General features: G+C 34.1%; 1 protein-coding gene across 4 annotated transcripts in view; it reads right to left on the reverse strand.

Annotated features, from left to right (window-relative positions):
• Positions 1-11,021, reverse strand: part of ddr2a (discoidin domain receptor tyrosine kinase 2a) — a 40,447-nt gene extending 29,426 nt beyond the window's left edge. For 3 of the 4 annotated variants that reach the window (XM_051896550.1, XM_051896551.1, XM_051896549.1), the window contains exon 1: positions 10,858-11,020. The gene's annotated coding sequence lies outside the window, so the exon portion shown is untranslated. Of the gene's footprint in view, positions 1-10,857 lie in introns of all 4 variants that reach the window. The other variant, XM_051896552.1, reaches the window with a different exon arrangement.
• Between the last annotated feature and the right edge of the window lie 107 nt (positions 11,022-11,128).

Below are 11,128 nucleotides of genomic sequence, written 5' to 3' on the forward strand. Positions count from 1 at the left end.
CAACCCTGTTTGTTTAACACATGTGACTCTGCAAACCTCTCTGTGAACTCCCAAGCACAGGGGATACCACACAGGGGAAAGCGCAGTCATGACCTGGGTTACAAGGACCCTCAATTACTCACTGCAGTGCATACCGGGGTTACGGCACAGTGGGGAGTGGATTCTTTGGTGTGTTATTCTGCCAGCATTACCCAAAGTCACATTCCCAAGTTCAAAACACTTTTAACACTTCGTTAACATTCAATTTCAGAGATATCTTTTAAGATCAAGTTAATGCAACTGCAAATACAATTTTATATTGTATATGTATTTATTATTAAATTGTATCATGTATTGTATTTATGAATAATAATCAAGTTCTAAATCAAATGAATCAATAAATGCATGTTCAGTCTAGCAAAGCTGGTAAATATTTGATAATGGATGGCACTAAAGTGTCATTTGAATCCAAAACGCACTGTGACCTTAATGGTCTGCATACAGAAAATCCCACAGTCGTTTTTAATTCTCTCAGTACTATATGTTGGAAGTTTATTACTCTCAGAGGTATTTCAAAAGGTATTCCCGTACTGCACAGAAACATGCAGTAGCTTAGGTGAGGTCCCTCGGTTTATGAACTTCATGCTAAAACATATTTCAGGCAGAGTGTGAACAGAGCAGATGATCTAGGTCGCAGTGAGATTGTAGTAAACATATGGAATTACTGGACCATTGCATTCATATGTGCTCCACACATTTACAGCATAATATATGATTAAAGGGCCTGCGGTGTTTGAAATTGGTACCAGCCCAACGAGGCCATTCCTCAAATGTCACGTGTCACGGTGTTCACACTGAGTGATTCTGCAAGGAGACAGATGAGAATAATAGAAAGGGACATGGGCAGACGGGGCACAACGGGGGAAGTAATAAGAGATTTGTCTCTAAAACCAGTCAGTGTGTGTATGCTAGTGGTATACTGCATTATAAAGCTGTCATGACCTAATCACATAAATTGAGAAGACAAAGTAGGCAACCACTTCAGAATATGGATGGTTTTTAAAATTTCAGACATTGCAGACTTTCAGACAGACTGGCACATTATATTTAGCAACTGTTAAATTTTCTCATTTGTGGCACCCAAGTACATTGGAATGTTTAAAATCATTTTACCAGCGACTCTTAGGAATTATAAAAGAAAGTTCATGCTGCAGCTTTCTAAATCACCTGCCATGCTTCATACGTCATGCTTTAAAGAAGACATTATTACTTATACAGTCTGCATTAAAAGTATAAGTAGTCACAATTAGTTCAAAGGTTTGGGGTACATTTGGGGTACAGTACAATTTTTTAAGACTTTTACATTGTTACAAATTTTTTTTATTTCAAATAAATTCATCTTTCATTGATGAACCCTGAAAAAATGTATCAAGCTTTCCACAAAAAAATTAAGCAGCACAATTGTTTTCAACCTTGACAATAATAAGAAATGATTCTTGAGCACCAAATCAGTATAATGTTTAGAAGGATTGTGTGAAACTGAAGACTGAAGTAATGACTGCTGAAAATACAGCTTTGCCATCACAGGAATAAATGACATTAAAAAAATATTAAAATAGAAAGAAAATATTAAAATAGAAAGAGTTAAATTGTAATAATAATTATAGTGAAACATTTTATTATTTTATATGTATTATTATCATTATTATAATCAAATAAATACAGTCCTAGTGAGCATAAGAGAAATCTTTCAAAAACATTAAAAAATCTTATGACCCAAACTTTTCAATGGTGGTATACTTTACACTTGTGACAATCTCCCTGAAGAGGTTTGGATCAGTAAATGTCTAGCCCACTACGCCTTAGAAACATTTAAGCGTTAGAAAAGGGGAATGGAATCAGGAAACAGCATAGGGCAGATTCAAATCTGTGTCTCCCACATTTGGACATGAGCCTCTGTCTCTCTGTGAAAGCACATCTGCTATACCAGCGTAAAGAATATCCATCATGATTTTTTTTTTCATATTATATTTGTTGTAGTGTCTTAATGCGAGGAATATTCCACATTGCAACATGGAAGTTTGGAGAACAAAAACACTTTTGCCATCTAAAGTAGTGAGACTAAATCTTCATGTTACTCTTGCTAATGCCGCTCTTTCTCCTATTTCTCCTTTGATCTTGAAATTAGCTGATGATAAGTAAAATGCAGCTCATATCTGTTGCTTTCATTGACGTGAACTCCATTAAATTTGCATATAGCGTGGGAATTGAAGATCGAATTTATATCCGTTTTGCAGAGACACATTTATGTGGCCAAGTGAACAAATCAGATAGCTATCTGATCAGTAAAAACGCATGAAGTGGTGTAAAAAGGCCCTTAGTCTGAAGCAACCAGAACTTAAAGGCCCCTTTAACACAGTGAAAGCGGATCTCCATTTACTATGAGTGTTAGTAGAACCATCAGTTTATCTAAAGGCCTTTTTATGCCTGGTCACCATGTGTCTTTACTCATTGAAGTTTCACATTAAAAAGCTTTATTATTTAAATACTCAACTTTTAAAGTTATTTAGTCTCACAAGAACTTTGCATTCGTTTTTAACAAGGTGATTAATTATATAAGAAAAAAAGAATGAAATATTTTAATGATCTAATTTGGAGGGCTCAAGCTTGCAAACAGCAGCGAGTGTTGCCATTCTAAATATTTCTTTCAAATATGATTAAAAGCCCATTCACACCAAGAACGATAACTATAATGATAACCATAATGATAACTATATTAGCGTCCACACCAATAAACGATAATGCTCTGTTTATTCTAAGAGTGCGCTGCAGTTTTGTCATCTATTACTTTAAATGTTTGAGCTCTTTAAAGCGGAATGGATTCTGATTTGCTGTCAGTGTTTTTATCACTCATCAGCTGTACAAAATCCAATTCCAACGATATCGTTTCTCTGCTCCATTATCTCCATAGTTATGGTGTGGAATCTCTTATTTTTTTATATTTAGAACGATTTTTAGAACTATATATTTATCATTATATCGTTTTTTTTTTTGTGTGTGAACAGGCCTTAATTCTGAAGATTATTGTGCTCAACTGCTCTGAAATATTTTTCTTATAATTATAGTTAAAAAGTAATCATTTTAAACATTTTAGAATCAAGTTTGATTATTCATATTTTTAAATAGCTTTTTTTTGTTTCTAATATTTTCAAAGTATAAATAGGAAGCAGCCCTATACTATAATTATTATAAAGAAAAGCTTAAACTAAAAAGGGAAAAAAATAAATACGTGTTATGTCTATTTAACAGAAGATTTGTGGTGATAAATACATTTTCCCTAAAGAGCAACAATCCCAGAGATTCTAACCATAAACAGACTCTCAGTAACACGGTAGAATACTACTACTGAGAAAATGTAATTCCAGAAAATCACACTAAACACCTTTTTATCTGATAACAGTATTTAAAGAGAAACCATCAGTGATTTGAAGGAACTTATTAAACATTACACCTCACAGCACAGAGCGCCAATAGTGCACAAAAAGGCCGTGCCCCTCGTGAGACCTCTTAGTGTAAATATAGTAGGATTTAGCTGATTCCAAACCACAATACTGGCTCTTCAGTGCAACTTGGCAAAACGAGTCAATTACATATTACACACGGTCTTCTAGGCACTTTAGTCAACAAGATTCAGATGCAATAGGTGAAGATCGCTTTTAAAGTAAAACGTGGCCTCGCACAGAGCCTGGTTACCTCATAAACAGCATGAGGCCCATATCAGGAAAAAGGAAATGAAAGTCAAAAATAGTGTCAGTGATTTTGCAATGAGGACACAGTGTGCTCTTTGAATTTAAATGCATAGTCGGGCACACAGCAAGGTATCGCAACAAGTATCTATGCAAATGCTAGTCCATTTTTACAGCTGAATTAGCATTTGGGACAAACATGTAAGGTAAGTATTTTCTTAATGTGCTCTGAAAACTACAGCAATAAAGAGTAAATCACATTTTATATGCAAAGCTTTTATCTTTATGCACTTTTTCCTGTGCCACATCGAGGATATTTGAGTCATGTATAGTAATAATGTTTAGAACAGGAGTCTTTTTCAGGTCAAGGACTTTTTGGTGTATAGAGAGTAAAGGATGCATACAGTAGTATCATATTAATGTAATTGGGTCTTTTCATATTAATGTAATTGGGTCAAATAAAGCTTCAAAAAAGGTGTTTTTTTAAAAAAAATCTTTTTTTAAAACTGATGTAATGGATATTTTTGAGTCATGAACAATGTGTTTAAACAAGTTTTAGTTGTTAAATAACATTTCAGTGTTTAAATTCATTTTTGACTGTTTTTATGTCATGCGGTACAACCAAATAGTTGTATGTATATACTGTAGTTGTACCACCTGACATGGAAAGTGTACAAGCTTACCCATACTTGAAATTAGCAGTTTTTACCAGTATTTGAGAGAGATCTACAAACCTCTGCCACAAGGATCAATTGGGGTCCTCTGGAAGAGGCATTATCATGTTTACTGTTATTACCTTGTCAGTTCATAATAAACGAGCCATATTTGCAGTTGTGCCACCCTGACATTTGAGAATATACAAATTTTGCTGGACAAAAGTTTTTCAATTATCTCAACAGCTTTTATAACTACTGATATTTATAAAATTTGTTTATATGAAAGGTTTCAAACCTAAAATGATGCCATAGTATTTAGTTTTTAATTTTTTTATTATTAAAACACCATTTTAAATAGTTTTCTTAGTCTGCTCATTTGTTCGGACAGTTGCACCACCTGACATTTTGGGGGTTTATGTTAACAAAACATAAAATATGTATTATTTAAATGTACAGTGCTCAGCGTAAATGAGTAGACCCCCTTTGAAAAGTAACATTTTAAACAATATCTCAATGAACACAAAAACAATTTCCAAAATGTTGACAAGACTAAGTTTAATATAACATCTGTTTAACTTATAACATGAAAGTAAGGTTAATAATATAACTTAGATTACACATTTTTCAGTTTTACTCAAATTAGGGTGATGCAAAAATGAGTACACCCCACAACAAAAACTACTACATCTAGTACTTTGTATGGCCTCCATGATTTTTAATGACAGCACCAAGTCTTCTAGGCATGGAATGAACAAGTTGGCGACATTTTGCAACATCTATCTTTTTCCATTCTTCAAGAATGACCTTTTAGAGACTGGATGCTGGATGGAGAGTGATGCTCAACTTGTCTCTTCAGAATTCCCCATAGGTGTTCGATTGGGTTCAGATCAAGAGCCACTGAATCACTTTCACCCTGTTCTTCTTCAGAAATCCAACAGTGGCCTTAGATGTGTGTTTAGGATCATTGCCATGTTGGAAAAGTGCACGACGACCAAGGGCACGGAGTGATGGTAGCATCTTCTCTTTCAGTATAGAGCAGTACATCTGTGAATACATGATGCCATCAATGAAATGCAGCTCCCCGACACCAGCAGCACTCATGCAGCCCCACATAAGGACACTGCCACCACCATGTTTCACTGTAGGCACCATGCATTTTTCTTTGTATTCCTCACCTTTGCGACGCCATACAGTTTTGAAGCCATCAGTTCCAAAAACATTTATCTTGGTCTCATCACTCCAGAGTATAGAGTCCCAGTAGTCTTCATCTTTGTCAGCATGGGCCCTGGCAAACTCTAGGCAGGCTTTTTTGTGCCTGGGCTTTAGGAGAGGCTTCTTTCGTGGACGGCACCCACGCATGCCATTCCTCTGCAGTGTACGCCGTATTGTGTCACGGGAAATAGTCACCCCAGTTTGGCTTTCAACTTCTTTAGATAACTGCAGTGAACTTGCATGTCGATTTTCTTCAACCCTTCTCATCAGAAGACGCTCCTGTCAAGGTGTTAACTTCCGTGGACCTGGACTTTTCTGTGAGATGGTTGCAGTTCCATCTTTTTAAAATTTTTGTACCACTTTTGCTACAGTATTCTGACTGATAAGTAAAGCTTTGCTGATCTTCTTGTAGCCTTCACCTTTCTGGTGTAAAGAAATAATTTTCTTTCTCAGGTCTTGTGACATTTCTCTTCCATGTGGTGCCATTGCTGACAGCATGAAATGGGAAGGGGTTCTAACATCCTTTTATAGTCAACTGTCTGCTGAACACCTGTGTAATGAATAATGAGACTCACCTGTGGTTGAATTCTTGTTAAATTAAACATTTGTAGTCTAAAATTTAGCTTTGCTCCAGAGACTTTCAGTGGGGTGTACTCATTTTTGCATCACCCTAATTTGAGTAAAACTGAAAATTTTGTTCTCTAAGTTATATTATTAACCTTATTTTTATGTTAGAAGTTAAACAGATGTTATGTCTTGTCAACATTTTGGAAATTGTTTTTGTGTTCATTGAGATATTGTTTAAAATGTTACTTTTCAAAGGGGATGTACTCATTTACGCTGAGCACTGTATTAAAATTAATTCAAACTAAGTAGGTTTTATAGAATAAAGTGAAATATGTCATAAATTTATCAAATTATTTTACAAGGAAGTAATGCACTTGGACTTGGTCCTTGACTCAGTTACATAGTTTAATATGATGCTTGCATTACAAAGTCTTTAAAATAATGATTATATATTATAATTATTATATTAAATATTTAGTTTTTTATTTTTGTGTCACACTTATTTTGTTTTCATTTTTAATAATAATTTACAATATAATTGTTTATGTAGGTTTAATAGTCTCCATATAAGCTTTGCTCTGGACATAAACAATTCTCTAACCTTCATTACAGAATACAACAGAGAAGCTAATGACAGCTTTATATAGATTGGAGGACAGATAGGTCATACATTATCTAAAGGCCTCAATTAAATATCATCATGCATCAGTGTCAAAATCTGGTTTCAATTTGTGGCCCTGCAAGCGAGAGCTTTCCGAGATCTGGGATCAGCACTTAACCAACCAAATAACCAGAAAATGACAGTGAAGGGCTTTTCAAACGGCACCTATCAAGATGACTATATGCACTTTCGGTTGCACTTTAGAGCCTCCCTTCACTGCTCACTGTAAATAACTGTCAAGATTTTAATCATATAATTTAAAAATGAAGGCAGTGGAAACTTCATAATGATGTATTTAAATATCTTGCAGAGATGTAAGCATTCACGCCACTCATTCTAAACATTTTTATAAGAGTTTCTCTCTTTGTCATAGTGTCTCAGTGTAATTTAGCTCTAAAATACAATAGTGCATTTTATTTGGCATTCAACTTACCGCTGGAGTAAATGGATCTTATTCGCCAGGCTGATATTTACACGCCTGTAAATTTAGGTATGAAGAGAAAGACCATGTGTTTTTCATTTGAAACCTCTTTCATACCTCCCTAAAGCAATGGTCATAGCGATGCAGATATTTTACTTTCATGGAAATGCATAAATCCAAATCAAATGGCAGTTCCAGCAAAATTAGAGCCAAGTGATAGCAAAAACAGATGCAAGTGCAACGACACATGTTACAGAATCATGAGGTTTTGTGATGAGTAAAGGTTTTCATCTAACCTAAAGCACAGGTGACTGAAAACGTAATATTGACAAAGGTGTCATATACTGTACTGTTAGCATGTAGTGATGCTATTAGATAATCAAAAGATTCAAAGGCCACAAACAGTATGAAACAAAATCTGCTAATATTAGATTGTAAGAAAATGCTTTGAAAAAAGAAATAGTTATTTGTTGGAAAAAATAGAAATAGTCAAAATCTTGCCTATTTAATTTCATGAAATGGTCTTTGTGAGACAAGAGAGCTCTGGGGCTTCGCACAATCATATGCAATTTAAAATGATTTAAAATGAATTAAGCAGTCAGCTGTTAGAATTCTTAGAGCTGAAGATCACGTTCAGATTTTAGAGTGCTATTTACGGTGTAAAGCTATATGGTCCAATGGGTCATAGTTTGAATGAAGCCGTTTTCTGGTGAACTTCATATGTGCACCTGCACAAAACACATTGGAATGTAACATATACTCTCTCCTGAGCTTTCAGACTTAAATTACACCTAACAACTCCGCCAGTGGAAAAATCATTTTCTATTTTCTTTTTGAAAAGCAACAGTCAGTTTATGAAGTGTTGCATGAATCATACAAGACTCAAAGCAAGCAGTGGGTGCTTTCTTACTGAAACGTCAACATATATTTCCAAAAGAGCAGATTTGCACATACACACTACACTAATCAGGGAACACTTTAGCTTGCCATGCTCACTCTTATCCGAATCATAACTGCCAATATAAAAATGACTGCAGCCAACATAGAAGCCATTTATATATATATATACCAAAAATAAACCAAAAATTATTCAGACATTTTTGATATATTTTTACTAGTGGGTGCAGGACACTGTAGTTCATTTATGTAAGTGAGGATAGCAAAATAAAGAAAAACTATGACATATTACACCCAAAAATTCTTCATACAGTGGACTACCAGTAAAACTGATAAACATGTGAAAAAACAAACAAACATGTTTTGCTTAAGTGTTATCTGACATAATTAAGATTATTTTTTTCTGACACATTTAACTCTGAGATCTTGTCATATTTTATTACCATTTTTTTAAACTATAGTGAATAAACTGTATAATGAATGAAATATTCATATATATATAAATATATTACAACCTTTATATTTTTTAGAGAGCGTGTAAGGTATATGAACACTAACAAACATATTATTTCTTGTTACACAGTCTCTAGACCTTGAATCAATGTAACAGTGAGAAAAGTGAGATCGTTTCTGATTTTACAGCAATACATTGATCCAAGTGGTACTGTATCAAGAGCTGGGATGTCTAGTACAGTGGGAATAATGCAATTTACTGACTTCCCATGAATTGGAAAGGTTAATGCCAATTAAACTAAACGTGTCAGCTAAGATTACAAAATTAAGGATTTCTGCCAAAATAAATACACTGCAAAAATAATTTTCTTAGTATTTTGCCTTGTTGTCCAGTACAAATATCTCAAACAAGATACATTTACTCGAGAACCAAAATGACTTAATATTTTAAAATAAAAATCAAGTGAGTTAAAAAAAAAAAAAGCTCTAACAGTGGGGTCAGAAAAATAAACCTAATTCAAAACCTAATTCTTACTCCTTTGATAGATATTTTTTCTTGTTTTAAGCATAAACTCACTTAATTTGGATACATTTTTATCCAATTATTTTTTGCAGTGTACTTAGACTGTAGCGTAAAACAAATACACAAATAGAATATTAAATTACTGCAGCCAAATGTAAAGTTAAGCTGAACTTCAGATAATGGTTTCATTGTTCCAAATCAAAATAGTAAAATGTAATGTACAAGTCTAAGAATTATTATTTATAATAGCTTTGCAATGTAAGCATCATAATAACAAAATATGGAAATGCATTAATATGGTAGTATATGCATTACTATACTGTAGGCCTGGCTTGAATGCAACATTCAGTGTTATACAATATGTACCAGGGGGTCTCTGTGCAGTCTCTTTATCCACTAAAGGGTCTGAAAGAGATTGAAGATCAGTATTTCTCCTTACCTTGATCTGCAACTGAGCTAAATTGCTTATAAACAATCCTAAAGGCTTGGAAATCTTTTCCCACCCTTTCCCATAGTTGATGGGTAGATCAATTACATTAATGTATATGAAATGTAAATGTATTAAAGCATTATTATTTCAAATGTTCAGCTGTAATCAGTGTACTGTATATCCTGACAAAACTACCAGCCTCATTGTAGCCTTTTTGCTATCTGAACAAAACATTAAAAATATAGCACACAACAGCTTTGGCTGCAAATAAAGCTCTAGCGTCTTCATACATAAGCGCTTACGGAATGTATAAAACTGATTCGCAGTTCAGATGAATCATATGTTAAGGTCTTGGAAAGGTCATCATTGAGTAATGCCGGTAGTGAGGTCATGAATCGCGTCCTACACAAACCAGGTTGATTTGCACAGTGGGAGGATATACAGTGGCCCCAAAAGTGTTTGGACACTTAAAAATGTCAAAACAAATGACCTTTTCTCATGATTAAACAAGTTGTCTCAAGTTATTTTTTAGAGGAAATCCCCTCAAGTTCAGTCAGGTGTCTATCAAAGTAACCACAGGTAAAATTCATAATTTATGATAATTATACTAATACTATTGAACAGTATGTTTTATAATTTAAAAACTTAAATTTTTTGTGGACCATTTTGCTTTAAAGGTGTGATTATCAAGATATCAAAAACTTGTAATTATACATTGTACATACATTTAAGACAGGCTCATCTGTCCAAATACTTTTTAGGGCCACTGTACGTTATTTATACCTCACGTAAACTTAAAGAGCTTTTATAATACAAATATTGCATTCTTAATTTGATACTACAAACTACAAAAAGGGCCACATTTATATCTTCACAAAGCTGCATAAAAGAGAAGGAGAAAGAAAGTCCTGATCGAGGGACAACAGGCGAAACTAATACAATATAATTTCCAAGCAGAATAAAAATACTTTGAGTACACTTATGTGAAATTCAACAAGCTAGAACATGTATGATAGCTACCTTGTAAAAAAAAAAAAAAAAAAGTAAATTCAGAACAGCTGGTTTGCAAAAGTTCACTGGATCAAGTTGCTCTGCTATCCGCTATTTTAGTCTGCCATGCAAACAGTGGCTGTCCAATTCAAGTTTTAACACAAAGACAACGGCAGAGCACTAATACACAACAAATCATCTTAAAACCATCACAATCACTCATATACACATTCTCATAAATCAAACAGAGGTAATTACCGACCTCCTTTAAATTAAATAATAAAAGAAAACAAAGAAAAATACAGACATAATGCAAACTTACTGCTTGGGTTGCTTTTTTTCAGACCATTTGTCCAGGGCTTTCCTAATTCCAAGTAATGTATGAGTAACAGGAGGATAAAAACAAGGGTTTTTCTTTCTCTACGAAGTTCTCTCAGTTCTCACATTCAGGCACAGTAAGCTGATGTAAGACACCGCTGGATGAGGGAAAAGAGAGAGAGAGGGAAAAGAGAGAGAGGGGGAAGAGAGAGTCTAAAAAAACTAACATTCTGAGGATTCTTGGGAAAATGCCAAAGTCCCAGAATTCTTCCTGC

The sequence above is a fragment of the Ctenopharyngodon idella genome, chromosome 6, assembly GCF_019924925.1.
Source record: "Ctenopharyngodon idella isolate HZGC_01 chromosome 6, HZGC01, whole genome shotgun sequence".
Taxonomy (NCBI): Eukaryota; Metazoa; Chordata; class Actinopteri; order Cypriniformes; family Xenocyprididae; genus Ctenopharyngodon; species Ctenopharyngodon idella.